The sequence below is a fragment of the Stenella coeruleoalba genome (genome assembly GCF_951394435.1).
Source record: "Stenella coeruleoalba genome assembly, contig: scaffold_95, whole genome shotgun sequence".
Classification (NCBI taxonomy): Eukaryota; Metazoa; Chordata; class Mammalia; order Artiodactyla; family Delphinidae; genus Stenella; species Stenella coeruleoalba.
The window spans coordinates 626,008-645,623 of NW_027646206.1; the positions used below are offsets into that span (position 1 = coordinate 626,008).

Genomic DNA, 19,616 nt, shown 5'->3' on the forward strand with positions numbered 1-19,616 from the left:
GCACCCGAGTACCAGGGGAGGAAAACTGAGACATATTTGAACACGTCTCCCGTTCACATGGTTGATCATACTCTGGGTTCCACATGCATGTTTTAGCTGAAGGAAGAATGCCTTAAACCTGGGTACTTGAGACCCGTGGAATGGGTACCATGCAATATGACTTCAAAGGGTCTTCATTTGCTCACCGAACCTCTCCAATCCTATCACTGCTGCGTTTATTCCCCTGTACACACGCTTGATTCTCTTTTGGAGACATAGCAATCCATAGGTTTTAAGATACTTACTAGTCAGGTACATTCTTAGGCGTTTAATATGGGGTGTTGAGTCCATTTCGTTGAGCAAGGAGTAGCTCTTGTCTATTCCATATTTGGCTTAAGGAACTTTATCTGTGCTCATTTCAATCTCTGGTTTTATGCAGCACCCCAATTCACCTTTCCCCTTAAGCAAGCATAAGTTGGTTTTCTAAATTTGAGACCCTGTTCTGTTCTGTAATTCAGTTCCTGTGTAGCCAAATTTCCATTCCGTGTATTACTGATATCTTATGATGTTTCTTTTTCTGTGTGACTTATTTCAGTTAGAATCATCATACCTGAATCCACTCATTGTGATGCTAAGGGCCTGATGACATAGATTTCATTGCTGAGTGATATTGCTTTGTAAGTAAATACCACAACTTCTTTATCCATTTTTCACTTTCTGCGATGTTGAACTTGTACTGTAAACGAGGTTCTTGTAAACAGAGGCGTCCCAAACTTTGGGGCGGCTGTGTCTTTTTGATTTTAATTTCCCTAAGCTATAGGACCATAAGTGGCAGTGCCCTAGGCTCTGTTGCTTTGTTTTTTAGATGTTTCAGGAAACACCATACACTTCTCCCGAGTGTCTGTTGGCAATTTACATCCCGCCCATCAGCATAACAAGGCTCCCAGTTCTCCATGGCCTGTCCTGCCTTTCTGGATTTTACACTTTTTTCAGATGGCCCTTTTGACCGGGGGGAAGTGAGACTTCATTGTAGTGCAGATTTCCTTTGCAAGCTTGCTTGGTTGGCCAAAAAGGGCGTATGCGTTTTTTCCTGAATATATTCAGGAAAAAACGCATACGCCCTTTTTGGCCAAGTGCATCATTGTGGACGTTCTGCCTCTTTTCCTATGCTTTCAATGCAATTCCAGTCTATCTCCTGAAATCGGTTTCTTGCAATTCTGCCCCGCTTTCAAGTCCTCTTGGCAGCCTTACTTCAGTCTATTTTTGGACGATAGCTGTCATTTATAACTCTGCAGGTTTGTGAATTACAGTGCCCCTGAGCTCCTTTCTTCAACTCGCTTTCTTTTGAGCTGGCCGCAACACCGCAGGATGGCTTCAGGCCCTAATCTGGTTCCGGCCCGGCATGCTGAGCCTTTGGTTAATTCCTCTTCCTGGTTGGAAATGAGAGTTAAATTTGCCCGTCCAGACACCTCCAGCTAGTCTCTCATTGGTTCTCGCTATTCCTGTTCATCTTCCGCAGAAATTGCAAACTGGGCCAAACAGGAGGTTAAAGGGACTGACTCTCCAAGTCGGGAGAGTGTTAGTAAAGCGTCTGGAATGTTGCACCCGAGTACCAGGGGAGGAAAACTGAGACATATTTGAACACGTCTCCCGATCACATGGTTGATCATACTCTAGGTTCCACATGCATGTTTTAGCTGAAGGAAGAATACCTTAAACCTGGAGAGTTGAGACCCGTGTAATGCGTACCATGCAATATGACTTCAAAGGGTCTTCATTTGCTCACCGAACCTCTCCAATCCTATCACTGCTGCGTTTATGCCCCTGTACACATGCTTGATTCTCTTTTGGAGACATAGCAATCCATAGGTTTTCCGATACTTACTAGTCAGGTACATTCTTAGGCGTTTAATATGCGGTGTTGAGTCCATTTCTTTGAGCAAGGAGTAGCTCTTGTCTATTCCATATTTGACTTAAGGAACTTTATCTGTGCTCATTTCAATCTCTGGTTTTATGCAGCACCCCAACTCACCTTTCCCCTTAAGCAAGCATAAGTTGGTTTTCTAAATTTGAGACCCTGTTCTGTTCTGGAATGCAGTTCCTGTGTAGCCAAGTTTACATTCCGTGTATTAGTGATATCTTATGATGTTTCTTTTTCTGTGTGACTTATTTCAGTTAGAATCATCATAGCTGAATCCACTCATTATGCTGCTACGGGCCTGATGACATAGATTTCATTGCTGAGTGATACTGCATTTTACGTAAGTACCACAAGTTCTTTATCCATTTTTCACTTTCTGCGATGTTGAACTTGTACTGTAAACGAGGTTCTTGTAAACAGAGGCGTCCCAAACTTTGGCGTGGCTGTGTCTTTTTGATTTTAATTTCCCTAAGCTATAGGACCATAAGTGGCAGTGCCCTAGGCTCTGTTGCTTTGTTTTTTAGATGTTTCAGGAAACACCATACACTTCTCCCGAGTGTCTGTTGGCAATTTACATCCCGCCCATCAGCATAACAAGGCTCCCAGTTCTCCATGGCCTGTCCTGGCTTTCTGGATTTTACACTTTTTTCAGATGGCCCTTTTGACCGGGGGGAAGTGAGACTTCATTGTAGTGCAGATTTCCTTTGCAAGCTTGCTTGGTTGGCCAAAAAGGGCGTATGCGTTTTTTCCTGAATATATTCAGGAAAAAACGCATACGCCCTTTTTGGCCAAGTGCATCATTGTGGACGTTCTGCCTCTTTTCCTATGCTTTCAGTGCAATTCCAGTCTACCTCCTGAAATCGGTTTCCTGCAATTCTGCCCCGCTTTCAAGTCCTCTTGGCAGCCTTACTTCAGTCTATTTTTGGACGATAGCTGTCATTTATAACTCTGCAGGTTTGTGAATTACAGTGCCCCTGAGCTCCTTTCTTCAACTCGCTTTCTTGTGACCTGGCCGCAACACCGCAGGATGGCTTCAGGCCCTAATCTGGTTCCGGCACGGCACGCTGAGCCTTTGGTTAATTCCTCTTCCTGGTGGGAAATGAGAGTTAAATTTGCCCGTCCAGACACCTCCAGCTAGTCTCTCATTGGTTCTCGCTATTCCTGTTCATCTTCCGCAGAAATTGCAAACTGGGCCAAACAGGAGGTTAAAGGGACTGACTCTCCAAGTCGGAAGAGTGTTAGTAAAGCGTCTGGAATGTTGCACCCGAGTACCAGGGGAGGAAAACTGAGACATATTTGAACACGTCTCCCGTTCACATGGTTGATCATACTCTGGGTTCCACATGCATGTTTTAGCTGAAGGAAGAATACCTTAAACCTGGGTACTTGAGACCCGTGGAATGGGTACCATGCAATATGACTTCAAAGGGTCTTCATTTGCTCACCGAACCTCTCCAATCCTATCACTGCTGCGTTTATTCCCCTGTACACACGCTTGATTCTCTTTTGGAGACATAGCAATGCATAGGTTTTAAGATACTTACTAGTCAGGTACATTCTTAGGCGTTTAATATGGGGTGTTGAGTCCATTTCGTTGAGCAAGGAGTAGCTCTTGTCTATTCCATATTTGGCTTAAGGAACTTTATCTGTGCTCATTTCAATATCTGGTTTTATGCAGCACCCCAACTCACCTTTCCCCTTAAGCAAGCATAAGTTGGTTTTCTAAATTTGAGACCCTGTTCTGTTCTGTAATTCAGTTCCTGTGTAGCCAAATTTCCATTCCGTGTATTACTGATATCTTATGATGTTTCTTTTTCTGTGTGACTTATTTCAGTTAGAATCATCATACCTGAATCCACTCATTGTGATGCTAAGGGCCTGATGACATAGATTTCATTGCTGAGTGATATTGCTTTGTAAGTAAATACCACATCTTCTTTATCCATTTTTCACTTTCTGCGACGTTGAACTTGTACTGTAAACGAGGTTCTTGTAAACAGAGGCATCCCAAACTTTGGGGTGGCTGTGTCTTTTTGATTTTAACTTCCCTAAGCTATAGGACCATAAGTGGCAGTGCCCTAGGCTCTGTTGCTTTGTTTTTTAGATGTTTCAGGAAACACCATACACTTCTCCCGAGTGTCTGTTGGCAATTTACATCCCGCCCATCAGCATAACAAGGCTCCCAGTTCTCCATGGCCTGTCCTGCCTTTCTGGATTTTACACTTTTTTCAGATGGCCCTTTTGACCGGGGGGAAGTGAGACTTCATTGTAGTGCAGATTTCCTTTGCAAGCTTGCTTGGTTGGCCAAAAAGGGCGTATGCGTTTTTTCCTGAATATATTCAGGAAAAAACGCATATGCCCTTTTTGGCCAAGTGCATCATTGTGTACGTTCGGCCTCTTTTCCTATGCTTTCAATGCAATTCCAGTCTACCTCCTGAAATCGGTTTCCTGCAATTCTGCCCCGCTTTCAAGTCCTCTTGGCAGCCTTACTTCAGTCTATTTTTGGACGATAGCTGTCATTTATAACTCTGCAGGTTTGTGAATTACAGTGCCCCTGAGCTCCTTTCTTCAACTCGCTTTCTTGTGAGCTGGCCGCAACACCGCAGGATGGCTTCAGGCCCTAATCTGGTTCCGGCCCGGCATGCTGAGCCTTTGGTTAATTCCTCTTCCTGGTGGGAAATGAGAGTTAAATTTGTCCGTCCAGACACCTCCAGCTAGCCTCTCATTGGTTCTCGCTATTCCTGTTCATCTTCCGCAGAAATTGCAAACTGGGCCAAACAGGAGGTTAAAGGGACTGACTCTCCAAGTCGGGAGAGTGTTAGTAAAGCGTCTGGAATGTTGCACCCGAGTACCAGGGGAGGAAAACTGAGACATATTTGAACACGTCTCCCGATCACATGGTTGATCATACTCTAGGTTCCACATGCATGTTTTAGCTGAAGGAAGAATACCTTAAACCTGGAGAGTTGAGACCCGTGTAATGCGTACCATGCAATATGACTTCAAAGGGTCTTCATTTGCTCACCGAACCTCTCCAATCCTATCACTGCTGTGTTTATGCCCCTGTACACATGCTTGATTCTCTTTTGGAGACATAGCAATCCATAGGTTTTCCGATACTTACTAGTCAGGTACATTCTTAGGCGTTTAATATGCGGTGTTGAGTCCATTTCTTTGAGCAAGGAGTAGCTCTTGTCTATTCCATATTTGGCTTAAGGAACTTTATCTGTGCTCATTTCAATCTCTGGTTTTATGCAGCACCCCAACTCACCTTTCCCCTTAAGCAAGCATAAGTTGGTTTTCTAAATTTGAGACCCTGTTCTGTTCTGTAATTCAGTTCCTGTGTAGCCAAATTTCCATTCCGTGTATTACTGATATCTTATGATGTTTCTTTTTCTGTGTGACTTATTTCAGTTAGAATCATCATACCTGAATCCACTCATTGTGATGCTAAGGGCCTGATGACATAGATTTCATTGCTGAGTGATATTGCTTTGTAAGTAAATACCACAACTTCTTTATCCATTTTTCACTTTCTGCGATGTTGAACTTGTACTGTAAACGAGGTTCTTGTAAACAGAGGCATCCCAAACTTTGGGGTGGCTGTGTCTTTTTGATTTTAATTTCCCTAAGCTATAGGACCATAAGTGGCAGTGCCCTAGGCTCTGTTGCTTTGTTTTTTAGATGTTTCAGGAAACACCATACACTTCTCCCGAGTGTCTGTTGGCAATTTACATCCCGCCCATCAGCATAACAAGGCTCCCAGTTCTCCATGGCCTGTCCTGCCTTTCTGGATTTTACACTTTTTTCAGATGGCCCTTTTGACCGGGGGGAAGTGAGACTTCATTGTAGTGCAGATTTCCTTTGCAAGCTTGCTTGGTTGGCCAAAAAGGGCGTATGCGTTTTTTCCTGAATATATTCAGGAAAAAACGCATACGCCCTTTTTGGCCAAGTGCATCATTGTGGACGTTCTGCCTCTTTTCCTATGCTTTCAATGCAATTCCAGTCTACCTCCTGAAATCGGTTTCCTGCAATTCTGCCCCACTTTCAAGTCCTCTTGGCAGCCTTACTTCAGTCTATTTTTGGACGATAGCTGTCATTTATAACTCTGCAGTTTTGTGAATTACAGTGCCCCTGAGCTCCTTTCTTCAACTCGCTTTCTTTTGAGCTGGCCGCAACACCGCAGGATGGCTTCAGGCCCTAATCTGGTTCCGGCCCGGCATGCTGAGCCTTTGGTTAATTCCCCTTCCTCGTGGGAAATGAGAGTTAAATTTGCCCGTCCAGACACCTCCAGCTAGCCTCTCATTGGTTCTCGCTATTCCTGTTCATCTTCCGCAGAAATTGCAAACTGGGCCAAACAGGAGGTTAAAGGGACTGACTCTCCAAGTCGGGAGAGTGTTAGTAAAGCGTCTGGAATGTTGCACCCGAGTACCAGGGGAGGAAAACTGAGACATATTTGAACACGTCTCCCGATCACATGGTTGATCATACTCTAGGTTCCACATGCATGTTTTAGCTGAAGGAAGAATACCTTAAACCTGGAGAGTTGAGACCCGTGTAATGCGTACCATGCAATATGACTTCAAAGGGTCTTCATTTGCTCACCGAACCTCTCCAATCCTATCACTGCTGCGTTTATGCCCCTGTACACATGCTTGATTCTCTTTTGGAGACATAGCAATCCATAGGTTTTCCGATACTTACTAGTCAGGTACATTCTTAGGCGTTTAATATGCGGTGTTGAGTCCATTTCTTTGAGCAAGGAGTAGCTCTTGTCTATTCCATATTTGACTTAAGGAACTTTATCTGTGCTCATTTCAATCTCTGGTTTTATGCAGCACCCCAACTCACCTTTACCCTTAAGCAAGCATAAGTTGGTTTTCTAAATTTAAGACCCTGTTCTGTTCTGTAATTCAGTTCCTGTGTAGCCAAGTTTACATTCCGTGTATTACTGATATCTTATGATGTTTCTTTTCTGTGTGACTTATTTCAGTTAGAATCATCATACCTGAATCCACTCATTGTGCTGCTACGGGCCTGATGACACAGATTTCATTGCTGAGTGATATTGCTTTGTAAGTAAATACCACAACTTCTTTATCCATTTTTCACTTTCTGCGATGTTGAACTTGTACTGTAAACGAGGTTCTTGTAAACAGAGCCGTTCGAAAGTTTGGGGTGGCTGTGTCTTTTTGATTTTAATTTCCCTAAGCTATAGGACCATAAGTGGCAGTGCCCTAGGCTCTGTTGCTTTGTTTTTTAGATGTTTCAGGAAACACCATACACTTCTCCCGAGTGGTTGTTGGCAATTTACATCCCGCCCTTCAGCATAACAAGGCTCCCAGTTCTCCATGGCCTGTCCTGCCTTTCTGGATTTTACACTTTTTTCAGATGGCCCTTTTGACCGGGGGGAAGTGAGACTTCATTGTAGTGCAGATTTCCTTTGCAAGCTTGCTTGGTTGGCCAAAAAGGGCGTATGCGTTTTTTCCTGCATATATTCAGGAAAAAACGCATACGCCCTTTTTGGCCAAGTGCATCATTGTGGACGTTCTGCCTCTTTTCCTATGCTTTCAATGCAATTCCAGTCTACCTCCTGAAATCGGTTTCCTGCAATTCTGCCCCGCTTTCAAGTCCTCTTGGCAGCCTTACTTCAGTCTATTTTTGGACGATAGCTGTCATTTATAACTCTGCAGGTTTGTGAATTACAGTGCCCCTGAGCTCCTTTCTTCAACTCGCTTTCTTGTGACCTGGCCGCAACACCGCAGGATGGCTTCAGGCCCTAATCTGGTTCCGGCACGGCACGCTGAGCCTTTGGTTAATTCCTCTTCCTGGTGGGAAATGAGAGTTAAATTTGCCCGTCCAGACACCTCCAGCTAGTCTCTCATTGGTTCTCGCTATTCCTGTTCATCTTCCGCAGAAATTGCAAACTGGGCCAAACAGGAGGTTAAAGGGACTGACTCTCCAAGTCGGAAGAGTGTTAGTAAAGCGTCTGGAATGTTGCACCCGAGTACCAGGGGAGGAAAACTGAGACATATTTGAACACGTCTCCCGTTCACATGGTTGATCATACTCTGGGTTCCACATGCATGTTTTAGCTGAAGGAAGAATACCTTAAACCTGGGTACTTGAGACCCGTGTAATGCGTACCATGCAATATGACTTCAAAGGGTCTTCATTTGCTCACCGAACCTCTCCAATCCTATCACTGCTGCGTTTATGCCCCTGTACACACGCTTGATTCTCTTTTGGAGACATAGCAATCCATAGGTTTTAAGATACTTACTAGTCAGGTACATTCTTAGGCGTTTAATATGGGGTGTTGAGTCCATTTCGTTGAGCAAGGAGTAGCTCTTGTCTATTCCATATTTGGCTTAAGGAACTTTATCTGTGCTCATTTCAATCTCTGGTTTTATGCAGCACCCCAACTCACCTTTCCCCTTAAGCAAGCATAAGTTGGTTTTCTAAATTTGAGACCCTGTTCTGTTCTGTAATTCAGTTCCTGTGTAGCCAAATTTCCATTCCGTGTATTACTGATATCTTATGATGTTTCTTTTTCTGTGTGACTTATTTCAGTTAGAATCATCATACCTGAATCCACTCATTGTGATGCTAAGGGCCTGATGACATAGATTTCATTGCTGAGTGATATTGCTTTGTAAGTAAATACCACAACTTCTTTATCCATTTTTCACTTTCTGCGATGTTGAACTTGTACTGTAAACGAGGTTCTTGTAAACAGAGGCGTCCCAAACTTTGGGGTGGCTGTGTCTTTTTGATTTTAATTTCCCTAAGCTATAGGACCATAAGTGGCAGTGCCCTAGGCTCTGTTGCTTTGTTTTTTAGATGTTTCAGGAAACACCATACACTTCTCACGAGTGTCTGTTGGCAATTTACATCCCGCCCATCAGCATAACAAGGCTCCCAGTTCTCCATGGCCTGTCCTGCCTTTCTGGATTTTACACTTTTTTCAGATGGCCCTTTTGACCGGGGGGAAGTGAGACTTCATTGTAGTGCAGATTTCCTTTGCAAGCTTGCTTGGTTGGCCAAAAAGGGCGTATGCGTTTTTTCCTGAATATATTCAGGAAAAAACGCATACGCCCTTTTTGGCCAAGTGCATCATTGTGGACGTTCTGCCTCTTTTCCTATGCTTTCAATGCAATTCCAGTCTACCTCCTGAAATCGGTTTCCTGCAATTCTGCCCCGCTTTCAAGTCCTCTTGGCAGCCTTACTTCAGTCTATTTTTGGACGATAGCTGTCATTTATAACTCTGCAGGTTTGTGAATTACAGTGCCCCTGAGCTCCTTTCTTCAACTCGCTTTCTTGTGAGCTGGCCGCAACACCGCAGGATGGCTTCAGGCCCTAATCTTGTTCCGGACGGGCATGCTGAGCCTTTGGTTAATTCCTCTTCCTGGTGGGAAATGAGAGTTAAATTTGCCCGTCCAGACACCTCCAGCTAGCCTCTCATTGGTTCTCGCTATTCCTGTTCATCTTCCGCAGAAATTGCAAACTGGGCCAAACAGGAGGTTAAAGGGACTGACTCTCCAAGTCGGGAGAGTGTTAGTAAAGCGTCTGGAATGTTGCACCCGAGTACCAGGGGAGGAAAACTGAGACATATTTGAACACGTCTCCCGATCACATGGTTGATCATACTCTAGGTTCCACATGCATGTTTTAGCTGAAGGAAGAATACCTTAAACCTGGAGAGTTGAGACCCGTGTAATGCGTACCATGCAATATGACTTCAAAGGGTCTTCATTTGCTCACCGAACCTCTCCAATCCTATCACTGCTGTGTTTATGCCCCTGTACACATGCTTGATTCTCTTTTGGAGACATAGCAATCCATAGGTTTTCCGATACTTACTAGTCAGGTACATTCTTAGGCGTTTAATATGCGGTGTTGAGTCCATTTCTTTGAGCAAGGAGTAGCTCTTGTCTATTCCATATTTGACTTAAGGAACTTTATCTGTGCTCATTTCAATCTCTGGTTTTATGCAGCACCCCAACTCACCTTTACCCTTAAGCAAGCATAAGTTGGTTTTCTAAATTTGAGACCCTGTTCTGTTCTGTAATTCAGTTCCTGTGTAGCCAAGTTTACATTCCGTGTATTACTGATATCTTATGATGTTTCTTTTCTGTGTGACTTATTTCAGTTAGAATCATCATACCTGAATCCACTCATTGTGCTGCTACAGGCCTGATGACACAGATTTCATTGCTGAGTGATATTGCTTTGTAAGTAAATACCACAACTTCTTTATCCATTTTTCACTTTCTGCGATGTTGAACTTGTACTGTAAACGAGGTTCTTGTAAACAGAGCCGTTCGAAAGTTTGGGGTGGCTGTGTCTTTTTGATTTTAATTTCCCTAAGCTATAGGACCATAAGTGGAAGTGCCCTAGGCTCTCTTGCTTTGTTTTTTAGATGTTTCAGGAAACACCATACACTTCTCCCGAGTGGTTGTTGGCAATTTACATCCTGCCCATCAGCATAACAAGGCTCCCAGTTCTCCATGGCCTGTCCTGCCTTTCTGGATTTTACACTTTTTTCAGATGGCCCTTTTGACCGGGGGGAAGTGAGACTTCATTGTAGTGCAGATTTCCTTTGCAAGCTTGCTTGGTTGGCCAAAAAGGGCGTATGCGTTTTTTCCTGAATATATTCAGGAAAAAACGCATACGCCCTTTTTGGCCAAGTGCATCATTGTGGACGTTCTGCCTCTTTTCCTATGCTTTCAATGCAATTCCAGTCTACCTCCTGAAATCGGTTTCCTGCAATTCTGCCCCGCTTTCAAGTCCTCTTGGCAGCCTTACTTCAGTCTATTTTTGGACGATAGCTGTCATTTATAACTCTGCAGGTTTGTGAATTAAAGTGCCCCTGAGCTCCTTTCTTCAACTCGCTTTCTTGTGACCTGGCCGCAACACCGCAGGATGGCTTCAGGCCCTAATCTGGTTCCGGCACGGCACGCTGAGCCTTTGGTTAATTCCTCTTCCTGGTGGGAAATGAGAGTTAAATTTGCCCGTCCAGACACCTCCAGCTAGTCTCTCATTGGTTCTCGCTATTCCTGTTCATCTTCCGCAGAAATTGCAAACTGGGCCAAACAGGAGGTTAAAGGGACTGACTCTCCAAGTCGGGAGAGTGTTAGTAAAGCGTCTGGAATGTTGCACCCGAGTACCAGGGGAGGAAAACTGAGACATATTTGAACACGTCTCCCGATCACATGGTTGATCATACTCTAGGTTCCACATGCATGTTTTAGCTGAAGGAAGAATACCTTAAACCTGGAGAGTTGAGACCCGTGTAATGCGTACCATGCAATATGACTTCAAAGGGTCTTCATTTGCTCACCGAACCTCTCCAATCCTATCACTGCTGCGTTTATGCCCCTGTACACATGCTTGATTCTCTTTTGGAGACATAGCAATCCATAGGTTTTCCGATACTTACTAGTCAGGTACATTCTTAGGCGTTTAATATGCGGTGTTGAGTCCATTTCTTTGAGCAAGGAGTAGCTCTTGTCTGTTCCATATTTGACTTAAGGAACTTTATCTGTGCTCATTTCAATCTCTGGTTTTATGCAGCACCCCAACTCACCTTTCCCCTTAAGCAAGCATAAGTTGGTTTTCTAAATTTGAGACCCTGTTCTGTTCTGGAATGCAGTTCCTGTGTAGCCAAGTTTACATTCCGTGTATTAGTGATATCTTATGATGTTTCTTTTTCTGTGTGACTTATTTCAGTTAGAATCATCGTACCTGAATCCACTCATTATGCTGCTACGGGCCTGATGACATAGATTTCATTGCTGAGTGATACTGCATTTTACGTAAGTACCACAAGTTCTTTATCCATTTTTCACTTTCTGCGATGTTGAACTTGTACTGTAAACGAGGTTCTTGTAAACAGAGGCGTCCCAAACTTTGGGGTGGCTGTGTCTTTTTGATTTTAATTTCCCTAAGCTATAGGACCATAAGTGGCAGTGCCCTAGGCTCTGTTGCTTTGTTTTTTAGATGTTTCAGGAAACACCATACACTTCTCCCAAGTGTCTGTTGGCAATTTACATCCCGCCCATCAGCATAACAAGGCTCCCAGTTCTCCATGGCCTGTCCTGCCTTTCTGGATTTTACACTTTTTTCAGATGGCCCTTTTGACCGGGGGGAAGTGAGACTTCATTGTAGTGCAGATTTCCTTTGCAAGCTTGCTTGGTTGGCCAAAAAGGGCGTATGCGTTTTTTCCTGAATATATTCAGGAAAAAACGCATACGCCCTTTTTGGCCAAGTGCATCATTGTGGACGTTCTGCCTCTTTTCCTATGCTTTCAATGCAATTCCAGTCTACCTCCTGAAATCGGTTTCCTGCAATTCTGCCCCGCTTTCAAGTCCTCTTGGCAGGCTTACTTCAGTCTATTTTTGGACGATAGCTGTCATTTATAAGTCTGCAGGTTTGTGAATTACAGTGCCCCTGAGCTCCTTTCTTCAACTCGCTTTCTTGTGACCTGGCCGCAACACCGCAGGATGGCTTCAGGCCCTAATCTGGTTCTGGCATGGCACGCTGAGCCTTTGGTTAATTCCTCTTCCTGGTGGGAAATGAGAGTTAAATTTGCCCGTCCAGACACCTCCAGCTAGTCTCTCATTGGTTCTCGCTATTCCTGTTAATCTTCCGCAGAAATTGCAAACTGGGCCAAACAGGGGGTTAAAGGGACTGACTCTCCAAGTCGGGAGAGTGTTAGTAAAGCGTCTGGAATGTTGCACCCGAGTACCAGGGGAGGAAAACTGAGACATATTTGAACACGTCTCCCGATCACATGGTTGATCATACTCTAGGTTCCACATGCATGTTTTAGCTGAAGGAAGAATACCTTAAACCTGGAGAGTTGAGACCCGTGTAATGCGTACCATGCAATATGACTTCAAAGGGTCTTCATTTGCTCACCGAACCTCTCCAATCCTATCACTGCTGCGTTTATGCCCCTGTACACATGCTTGATTCTCTTTTGGAGACATAGCAATCCATAGGTTTTCCGATACTTACTAGTCAGGTACATTCTTAGGCGTTTAATATGCGGTGTTGAGTCCATTTCTTTGAGCAAGGAGTAGCTCTTGTCTATTCCATATTTGACTTAAGGAACTTTATCTGTGCTCATTTCAATCTCTGGTTTTATGCAGCACCCCAACTCACCTTTACCCTTAAGCAAGCATAAGTTGGTTTTCTAAATTTAAGACCCTGTTCTGTTCTGTAATTCAGTTCCTGTGTAGCCAAGTTTACATTCCGTGTATTACTGATATCTTATGATGTTTCTTTTCTGTGTGACTTATTTCAGTTAGAATCATCGTACCTGAATCCACTCATTGTGCTGCTACGGGCCTGATGACACAGATTTCATTGCTGAGTGATATTGCTTTGTAAGTAAATACCACAACTTCTTCATCCATTTTTCACTTTCTGCGATGTTGAACTTGTACTGTAAACGAGGTTCTTGTAAACAGAGCCGTTCGAAAGTTTGGGGTGGCTGTGTCTTTTTGATTTTAATTTCCCTAAGCTATAGGACCATAAGTGGCAGTGCCCTAGGCTCTGTTGCTTTGTTTTTTAGATGTTTCAGGAAACACCATACACTTCTCCCGAGTGGTTGTTGGCAATTTACATCCCGCCCATCAGCATAACAAGGCTCCCAGTTCTCCATGGCCTGTCCTGCCTTTCTGGATTTTACACTTTTTTCAGATGGCCCTTTTGACCGGGGGGAAGTGAGACTTCATTGTAGTGCAGATTTCCTTTGCAAGCTTGCTTGGTTGGCCAAAAAGGGCGTATGCGTTTTTTCCTGAATATATTCAGGAAAAAACGCATACGCCCTTTTTGGCCAAGTGCATCATTGTGGACGTTCTGCCTCTTTTCCTATGCTTTCAATGCAATTCCAGTCTACCTCCTGAAATCGGTTTCCTGCAATTCTGCCCCGCTTTCAAGTCCTCTTGGCAGCCTTACTTCAGTCTATTTTTGGACGATAGCTGTCATTTATAAGTCTGCAGGTTTGTGAATTACAGTGCCCCTGAGCTCCTTTCTTCAACTCGCTTTCTTGTGACCTGGCCGCAACACCGCAGGATGGCTTCAGGCCCTAATCTGGTTCTGGCATGGCACGCTGAGCCTTTGGTTAATTCCTCTTCCTGGTGGGAAATGAGAGTTAAATTTGCCCGTCCAGACACCTCCAGCTAGTCTCTCATTGGTTCTCACTATTCCTGTTCATCTTCCGCAGAAATTGCAAACTGGGCCAAACAGGGGGTTAAAGGGACTGACTCTCCAAGTCGGGAGAGTGTTAGTAAAGCGTCTGGAATGTTGCACCCTAGTACCAGGGGAGGAAAACTGATACATATTTGAACACGTCTCCCGATCACATGGTTGATCATACTCTAGGTTCCACATGCATGTTTTAGCTGAAGGAAGAATACCTTAAACCTGGAGAGTTGAGACCCGTGTAATGCGTACCATGCAATATGACTTCAAAGGGTCTTCATTTGCTCACCGAACCTCTCCAATCCTATCACTGCTGCGTTTATGCCCCTGTACTCACGCTTGATTCTCTTTTGGAGACATAGCAATCCATAGGTTTTAAGATACTTACTAGTCAGGTACATTCTTAGGCGTTTAATATGGGGTGTTGAGTCCATTTCGTTGAGCAAGGAGTAGCTCTTGTCTATTCCATATTTGGCTTAAGGAACTTTATCTGTGCTCATTTCAATCTCTGGTTTTATGCAGCACCCCAACTCACCTTTCCCCTTAAGCAAGCATAAGTTGCTTTTCTAAATTTGAGACACTGTTCTGTTCTGTAATTCAGTTCCTGTGTAGCCAAGTTTACATTCCGTGTATTAGTGATATCTTATGATGTTTCTTTTTCTGTGTGACTTATTTCAGTTAGAATCATCGTACCTGAATCCACTCATTGTGCTGCTAAGGGCCTGATGACACAGATTTCATTGCTGAGTGATATTGCTTTGTAAGTAAATACCACAACTTCTTTATCCATTTTTCACTTTCTGCGATGTTGAACTTGTACTGTAAACGAGGTTCTTGTAAACAGAGCCGTTCCAAACTTTGGGGTGGCTGTGTCTTTTTGATTTTAATTTCCCTAAGCTATAGGACCATAAGTGGAAGTGCCCTAGGTTCTGTTGCTTTGTTTTTTAGATGTTTCAGGAAACACCATACACTTCTCCCGAGTGTCTGTTGGCAATTTACATCCCGCCCATCAGCATAACAAGGCTCCCAGTTCTCCATGGCCTGTCTTGTCTTTCTGGATTTTACACTTTTTTCAGATGGCCCTTTTGACCGGGGGGAAGTGAGACTTCATTGTAGTGCAGATTTCCTTTGCAAGCTTGCTTGGTTGGCCAAAAAGGGCGTATGCGTTTTTTCCTGAATATATTCAGGAAAAAACGCATACGCCCTTTTTGGCCAAGTGCATCATTGTGGACGTTCTGCCTCTTTTCCTATGCTTTCAATGCAATTCCAGTCTACCTCCTGAAATCGGTTTCCTGCAATTCTGCCCCGCTTTCAAGTCCTCTTGGCAGCCTTACTTCAGTCTATTTTTGGACGATAGCTGTCATTTATAAGTCTGCAGGTTTGTGAATTACAGTGCCCCTGAGCTCCTTTCTTCAACTCGCTTTCTTGTGACCTGGCCGCAACACCGCAGGATGGCTTCAGGCCCTAATCTGGTTCTGGCATGGCACGCTGAGCCTTTGGTTAATTCCTCTTCCTGGTGAGAAATGAGAGTTAAATTTGCCCGTCCAGACACCTCCAGCTTGTCTCTCATTGGTTCTCGCTATTCCTGTTCATCTTCCGCAGAAATTGCAAACTGGGCCAAACAGGAGGTTAAAGGGACTGACTCTCCAAGTCGGGAGAGTGTTAGTAAAGCGTCTGGAATGTTGCACCCGAGTACCAGGGGAGGAAAACTGAGACATATTTGAACACGTCTCCCGATCACATGGTTGATCATACTCTAGGTTCCACATGCATGTTTTAGCTGAAGGAAGAATACCTTAAACCTGGAGAGTTGAGACCCGTGTAATGCGTACCATGCAATATGACTTCAAAGGGTCTTCATTTGCTCACCGAACCTCTCCAATCCTATCACTGCTGCGTTTATGCCCCTGTACACATGCTTGATTCTCTTTTGGAGACATAGCAATCCATAGGTTTTCCGATACTTACTAGTCAGGTACATTCTTAGGCGTTTAATATGCGGTGTTGAGTCCATTTCTTTGAGCAAGGAGTAGCTCTTGTCTATTCCATATTTGACTTAAGGAACTTTATCTGTGCTCATTTCAATCTCTGGTTTTATGCAGCACCCCAACTCACCTTTACCCTTAAGCAAGCATAAGTTGGTTTTCTAAATTTAAGACCCTGTTCTGTTCTGTAATTCAGTTCCTGTGTAGCCAAGTTTACATTCCGTGTATTACTGATATCTTATGATGTTTCTTTTCTGTGTGACTTATTTCAGTTAGAATCATCATACCTGAATCCACTCATTGTGCTGCTACGGGCCTGATGACACAGATTTCATTGCTGAGTGATATTGCTTTGTAAGTAAATACCACAACTTCTTTATCCATTTTTCACTTTCTGCGATGTTGAACTTGTACTGTAAACGAGGTTCTTGTAAACAGAGCCGTTCGAAAGTTTGGGGTGGCTGTGTCTTTTTGATTTTAATTTCCCTAAGCTATAGGACCATAAGTGGCAGTGCCCTAGGCTCTGTTGCTTTGTTTTTTAGATGTTTCAGGAAACACCATACACTTCTCCCGAGTGGTTGTTGGCAATTTACATCCCGCCCATCAGCATAACAAGGCTCCCAGTTCTCCATGGCCTGTCCTGCCTTTCTGGATTTTACACTTTTTTCAGATGGCCCTTTTGACCGGGGGGAAGTGAGACTTCATTGTAGTGCAGATTTCCTTTGCAAGCTTGCTTGGTTGGCCAAAAAGGGCGTATGCGTTTTTTCCTGAATATATTCAGGAAAAAATGCATACGCTCTTTTTGGCCAAGTGCATCATTGTGGACGTTCTGCCTCTTTTCCTATGCTTTCAATGCAATTCCAGTCTACCTCCTGAAATCGGTTTCCTGCAATTCTGCCCCGCTTTCAAGTCCTCTTGGCAGCCTTACTTCAGTCTATTTTTGGACGATAGCTGTCATTTATAACTCTGCAGGTTTGTGAATTACAGTGCCCCTGAGCTCCTTTCTTCAACTCGCTTTCTTGTGACCTGGCCGCAACACCGCAGGATGGCTTCAGGCCCTAATCTGGTTCCGGCACGGCACGCTGAGCCTTTGGTTAATTCCTCTTCCTGGTGGGAAATGAGAGTTAAATTTGCCCGTCCAGACACCTCCAGCTAGTCTCTCATTGGTTCTCGCTATTCCTGTTCATCTTCCGCAGAAATTGCAAACTGGGCCAAACAGGAGGTTAAAGGGACTGACTCTCCAAGTCGGAAGAGTGTTAGTAAAGCGTCTGGAATGTTGCACCCGAGTACCAGGGGAGGAAAACTGAGACATATTTGAACACGTCTCCCGTTCACATGGTTGATCATACTCTGGGTTCCACATGCATGTTTTAGCTGAAGGAAGAATACCTTAAACCTGGGTACTTGAGACCCGTGGAATGGGTACCATGCAATATGACTTCAAAGGGTCTTCATTTGCTCACCGAACCTCTCCAATCCTATTACTGCTGTGTTTATTCCCCTCTACACACGCTTGATTCTCTTTTGGAGACATAGCAATCCATAGGTTTTAAGATACTTACTAGTCAGGTACATTCTTAGGCGTTTAATATGGGGTGTTGAGTCCATTTCGTTGAGCAAGGAGTAGCTCTTGTCTATTCCATATTTGGCTTAAGGAACTTTATCTGTGCTCATTTCAATCTCTGGTTTTATGCAGCACCCCAACTCACCTTTCCCCTTAAGCAAGCATAAGTTGGTTTTCTAAATTTGAGACCCTGTTCTGTTCTGTAATTCAGTTCCTGTGTAGCCAAATTTCCATTCCGTGTATTACTGATATCTTATGATGTTTCTTTTTCTGTGTGACTTATTTCAGTTAGAATCATCATACCTGAATCCACTCATTGTGATGCTAGGGGCCTGATGACATAGATTTCATTGCTGAGTGATATTGCTTTGTAAGTAAATACCACAACTTCTTTATCCATTTTTCACTTTCTGCGATGTTGAACTTGTACTGTAAACGAGGTTCTTGTAAACAGAGGCGTCCCAAACTTTGGGGTGGCTGTGTCTTTTTGATTTTAATTTCCCTAAGCTATAGGACCATAAGTGGCAGTGCCCTAGGCTCTGTTGCTTTGTTTTTTAGATGTTTCAGGAAACACCATACACTTCTCCCGAGTGTCTGTTGGCAATTTACATCCCGCCCATCAGCATAACAAGGCTCCCAGTTCTCCATGGCCTGTCCTGCCTTTCTGGATTTTACACTTTTTTCAGATGGCCCTTTTGACTGGGGGGAAGTGAGACTACATTGTAGTGCAGATTTCCTTTGCAAGCTTGCTTGGTTGGCCAAAAAGGGCGTATGCGTTTTTTCCTGAATATATTCAGGAAAAAACGCATACGCCCTTTTTGGCCAAGTGCATCATTGTGGACGTTCTGCCTCTTTTCCTATGCTTTCAATGCAATTCCAGTCTACCTCCTGAAATCGGTTTCCTGCAATTCTGCCCCGCTTTCAAGTCCTCTTGGCAGGCTTACTTCAGTCTATTTTTCGACGATAGCTGTCATTTATAAGTCTGCAGGTTTGTGAATTACAGTGCCCCTGAGCTCCTTTCTTCAACTCGCTTTCTTGTGACCTGGCCGCAACACCGCAGGATGGCTTCAGGCCCTAATCTGGTTCTGGCATGGCACGCTGAGCCTTTGGTTAATTCCTCTTCCTGGTGGGAAATGAGAGTTAAATTTGCCCGTCCAGACACCTCCAGCTAGTCTCTCATTGGTTCTCGCTATTCCTGTTCATCTTCCGCAGAAATTGCAAACTGGGCCAAACAGGGGGTTAAAGGGACTGACTCTCCAAGTCGGGAGAGTGTTAGTAAAGCGTCTGGAATGTTGCACCCTAGTACCAGGGGAGGAAAACTGATACATATTTGAACACGTCTCCCGATCACATGGTTGATCATACTCTAGGTTCCACATGCATGTTTTAGCTGAAGGAAGAATACCTTAAACCTGGAGAGTTGAGACCCGTGTAATGCGTACCATGCAATATGACTTCAAAGGGTCTTCATTTGCTCACCGAACCTCTCCAATCCTATCACTGCTGCGTTTATGCCCCTGTACTCACGCTTGATTCTCTTTTGGAGACATAGCAATCCATAGGTTTTAAGATACTTACTAGTCAGGTACATTCTTAGGCGTTTAATATGGGGTGTTGAGTCCATTTCGTTGAGCAAGGAGTAGCTCTTGTCTATTCCATATTTGGCTTAAGGAACTTTATCTGTGCTCATTTCAATCTCTGGTTTTATGCAGCACCCCAACTCACCTTTCCCCTTAAGCAAGCATAAGTTGGTTTTCTAAATTTGAGACACTGTTCTGTTCTGTAATTCAGTTCCTGTGTAGCCAAGTTTACATTCCGTGTATTAGTGATATCTTATGATGTTTCTTTTTCTGTGTGACTTATTTCAGTTAGAATCATCGTACCTGAATCCACTCATTGTGCTGCTAAGGGCCTGATGACACAGATTTCATTGCTGAGTGATATTGCTTTGTAA

The 19,616-nt window shown here is 43.9% G+C and overlaps 1 long non-coding RNA gene across 4 annotated transcripts in view; it reads left to right on the forward strand.

The window, feature by feature from the left end:
* The first annotated feature begins 2,178 nt into the window (after positions 1-2,178).
* Positions 2,179-19,616, forward strand: part of LOC307181257 — a 448,188-nt gene continuing 430,750 nt past the window's right edge. For all 4 annotated transcript variants that reach the window (XR_013826238.1, XR_013826239.1, XR_013826240.1 and 1 more), the window contains exons 1-2: positions 2,179-2,240; positions 11,637-11,718. This is a non-coding gene — a long non-coding RNA (uncharacterized lncRNA). The remainder of the gene's footprint in view (positions 2,241-11,636; positions 11,719-19,616) is intronic.